Here is a 4,726-nt window from a genome sequence, read left to right as displayed (position 1 = left end):
AAACTTGTCAACGTATGCATTTACTCATGGATCTTACTCATTTGCCAGTTATGAACTTTGTTTCTACGTTATCTTTCTTACTCAGTGGGGTAGCCTTGTGAAGATTATTTAATCCAGAACTGATGGAAGTAACTCTTGAAAATAATGTTAAAAGGCTGAAATTAGTATACTAATAACTTAGTGCTTGAGACTGATGTATGACAAAGAAAACTAAAAGCATACGTTTGAAGTGATTTTTTTGGCCAATTGGCAAGTTGGAAGTTTAAGCAAGTGTTTACACTCCTTAGTGTGGGGTGTGGAGTTTAAAATGCAGTTCAACTTACCCGCTGACTTCTCTCATTATTTATTCCAATTCAAGGCAATAATGGTTGCTAGGCAACCTTCATTTATTTTAAATAGTGGTACCACTGCTTTATCTTATACCCTATGGTTTGGAGGACACTTGTATAAAGGGCCTTGCTTGTAACATCTGTAGGGTATTTCATTGGTCTTCCTTAGCCCAATGTCTATTGCCCCGTGTGAAAGTACAAACAGAGTAAGTGCCACCTTAAGGAGTGTATTTATAGACAATGTTGTCTTATTTTTACCTATTTAGGGGCTGGGTACAGTATTTTTTTTTTCTTGTATGTGGTCATTTTGATTCTAATAAAACATTTTCATTTTTTCATGAGGCCACTAGTGTTTTTTAAGCAGCTTCTTTTTGCTTTTGGGTCTCTGTCTATAACTGGGTTGCCTAGCTATTTTCACACGTTGACAGTAACAGAGTAATATCTACTGTGGATGTGTATGCTCATCTAGTACTGCTAGCAGTTTTTGCTATTAACATCAGGAAGAGGGATTAGTGCAATTTACAGATTGTTTTGCAACAAAACACGTGCCTTGTGTCTAAGGCTTAAAGGGTAAGTTCACCTTTTTTCACTTTTTATTTCTCCTAAATTCCAGCTCCCCTATGTACCAATATAGCATTAATGTGCTTATTTTGCAAAAATAAAACAGCTTTCCATTAATTCTACACAGGCCTACCTCACTCACTTCATAGCTGTTTAAACTCACTACTCGATTACTTCTGCCTTACTTCCTAGTCAGAATTTAGGTCATTACACAGAAAGGAGTTGACCAGCTGAAGGTAGATGAGGTAGGGTGTGTGCTAATGAGATCAGCTGGTCAACTCTTTCCTGTGTCATGACCTAAAGTCCGACCAGGAAGTAAGGCAGAAGTAATCGAGCAGTGTGTTTAAACAGCTATGAAGATAGTGAGGTAAAACTGTATAGCATTAATGGAAAGCTGTTTTATTTTTGCAAAAGGAGTACATTATTGCTATATTGGTACATAGGGAGCTGGAATTTAGAAAAAAGAAAAAAAGGTGAACGTAGCCTTTAAAATGACAAACACATACTGTATATGCATATTTTATATATATGTAATACTATATATAAATGTATATTTATGAAAATTACCAGAGATAGTAGTGATGGTCTGTATGTAATCTAACGGCAGTGATAGAGTCTTTGAATTCACATTATTTATTTTGTTACCCGCCCTCTTGCTTGGTTCAGATTTTAGTCTGAATCATCCTAAATAAGAAGTCTGAAGGATTTCTTTAATATATTATTAGGTAATAAATAGACTATTATTAGGTAATAAATAGACTGACGAATTTAACTCAAATCAGATAAAATACTTTATTTTGATGTTTTCCGTTTTACAAATTCTTTTTTTTTTCAAATTATTTACAAAATATTATTTATTTAATAGAATACAAGCTGATTACCATTACTTTATTTAGCTTGTGTTGACAGTTTTTTTACTGTAAGTTCACAATGCCTTGCTAACATTCATGTTATATGATTGCTATATCTTTTTTTTTATTCAAAATATACTATTGAAGAAAAGATATGTTCTTAAAAGAAACATTTTTCAGAGCTGATTTAACTTCCTTATTCCTTAGTGTATAAATCAGTGGATTTAACATTGGTGTAACTATTGCATAAAATATAGTAAAAAGTTTATCTGTATCAGGAGATGACTTGGATCGAGGTTTCATATAGGTGGCCATAGCTGAGCCATAGAACAAGGTTACAACAGTTATATGAGAGCCACAAGTGGAAAATGCCTTTCTCCGTCCTGCAGAAGAGCTTATTTTAAAAATGGCTCTTATAATTCTAATATATGTAATGATAATAAAAGTAATGGGTACAATTAAAAAATGACACCAACTATAAAAATCACAAATTCGACAACTGTAACATTCCCACATCCCAAAGCTAAGATTCCTGGTACTTCACATGCAAAATGGTTAACTTCATAACGTCCACAAAGACTCACATTCCACGTTAAGGCAACATGAGAAATAGTAAAGAGAAATCCACAAATCCATGTTCCTGTAGCTATCTTAATACACAACCATCTGTGTATAATTGTAGTATAATGTAAAGTATAACAGATTGCTATATAGCGGTCATAGGCCATTATGGCTAAAAGAACACATTCCGCTGCCCCCAATGAAAGAGATATATACATTTGTGCAACGCAATCTGCAAACAAAATAGTCTTTTTGACCACCATCATATCTCTCAGCATCCGTGGTATTATTGAGGATGAATAGCAGATGTCCACTAGAGACAGATTAGTGAGGAAAAAATACATAGGGGTTTGAAGAGTGCTATCAGTGACTGTAGCAAAGACAATAAGAGAATTTGCAACTAAACTGATCAAGTACATAATTAGAAATATCACAAAAAGTATGATTTGTATAATGGGATTACTGGAGAGTCCAAGAAGGATGAATTCTTTGATAATTGTGTCATTTTTCCAAGCCATTCTGCAAAGAAAACAAAAGTCTGTGCATTTTAATACATTTTAATAATAGTTTATTTATTGTTAGTTTCTTGCAATTGTGTATTCTTCATTAAAAAAATATGTCTGCTGCTTATAGGTACTGATTTATATAAGCATGAATTAAGGTGAAAGTAAATGAAGTTGAAAGAAGAAAATAAAAATTGGTCCTAACTTGTTTACCAAAATACTAAAGTTGTAAAAAAAAAAGCTACAATTTTTCCTTTGTAAGTATAGATGTTCAAGGTTTTCATACTGGTGAGAGCAAATGTTTTATAAATACCTGTTGACCCTGTCAGTTTTGATATCCTGGAGGCATTTTTTTTTTATTAGAGGGACCACCAATTCCCAATTCTGCAGGATGAATGTCACCCTGTGCTTTTATATGCCACTGCTGGTTGATTGACAGCTCCCATGACAATTTAGCAGCTGCAACTGGAATTTCCTGTGACTGTAAATACAACCTTCCTGGACAGCTTGGCCTGTTACAGTTAGTGGAAAATAACTGAACTATTTCTAATTAAAACTGAGAAGTGTTAAAGAAGGACAAAAAGAGTACAAACACTACTGTATTAATGCAATTGAAAAATTACATTGTAATGCCATTTATTATTTTTTCGTCCTTTTTCAACTTTAGGTATAATATGGGACAAAGTAAGGCTCTGTTTACTTCAGACATCTAGTTTACAGGGTATTAAAAATAGAGTTTCTTTCTTCACATGACTGGACGTTTAAAATAAAGACTTCAGTCTCTACTAATAAAAGAGACCAACCTTCACTTGACCTCATTTCATCTTGCTTTATACTTGATTAAATCAGGCCCTCGAAGTCCAGTTTATTCAAAATTCTGTTAAAGGACATTTCTAGCCTCAGTCATCTTGGACTATTGCTTAGTGTTTTGTGTCTCAAACCTGTTACTGCCTCCCAGTTTCCACCTCTGTATGTATGATGGACACCAGTTTAAAAATATCCCAGTGTGTCACCCAGAGGCACACCTATACAATATGCCAGATGTGGCTTCTAGGACATGTCAGAATACCTGTAGTGACTTTCCTGTGCTACACTTCTTCCCTTATCTATCCTTTATACAGATACCATTAGGGAGAAAGTCTAGTTGTGTCTGTGCATTTATCTCATATCTATCTGAATCATGACAGACTTTTCATTTTCAGTGTTTGCTTCAAGACAATGTAAACCCAACTCTAATATAGGCACATACAAAAGAATCTAGTCTCTGGAATTTTTATAAATAATAAAAGAGCTCTGGCTGCAATACTCACCTCCAGCACTGTCCCCCCCAAACTCACCCACTGACCTATCCCGTTCCAGCCATCTTCCAGGTTGAATTATGCAGTATAATTATCTGGGATATGTACACCTTGCTTATCAATCCTTTCGGCGCGGAATATGGGACTTATACTAGGATACTGCTTTAGGAGGGTTTAGATAGAATGCAGCTGAAATAAAGTGTGGTGGCATCCCTTGTACTAACTGATTGCTGTAACATAGGTGTGTACTTTTGTATATACAGTATATTATACTATATAGACAACATTGACATACTTTATTATGTATTCACTGTTTGATTATTTGTATCCTTTCGGTAGTCATGATACATGATGCATTTTTCAATTAATTACCTGGCTTTTGTATGAATAAAATTATGTTTTTGTATCTGTCAATTCTATTTGTCCCTTGAAAAGAAATAAAAGGAAGATGGTAAACTAGAAGGGACAACAGTGGACAACATTCTATCAAATAGCTGATGCAATGCATGACAAATATGGGAACAGTACTTCTCTCTTACTACTGCAGCTCATAAACCTATCTCTCTTGGCTCTGTCAAAGGCTGATCAGGGGCGCACATGAGAACAATGATAGCTTCAGGATT

General features: G+C 34.5%; 1 pseudogene across 1 annotated transcript; it reads right to left on the bottom strand.

Annotated features, from left to right (window-relative positions):
• Nucleotides 1-1,879: 1,879 nt before the first annotated feature.
• Nucleotides 1,880-2,820, bottom strand: LOC309558290 (olfactory receptor 2B6-like; annotated as a pseudogene). The gene has a single exon. The product of its transcript is annotated as an olfactory receptor 2B6-like (transcript).
• Nucleotides 2,821-4,726: the final 1,906 nt, after the last annotated feature.

This window comes from Pelophylax lessonae (genome assembly GCF_965119305.1).
Source record: "Pelophylax lessonae genome assembly, chromosome: 6".
NCBI classification, from domain to species: Eukaryota; Metazoa; Chordata; class Amphibia; order Anura; family Ranidae; genus Pelophylax; species Pelophylax lessonae.
The sequence above is the reverse complement of the archived record's forward strand: the minus strand, read 5'-3'. Positions and strand labels throughout refer to the sequence as shown.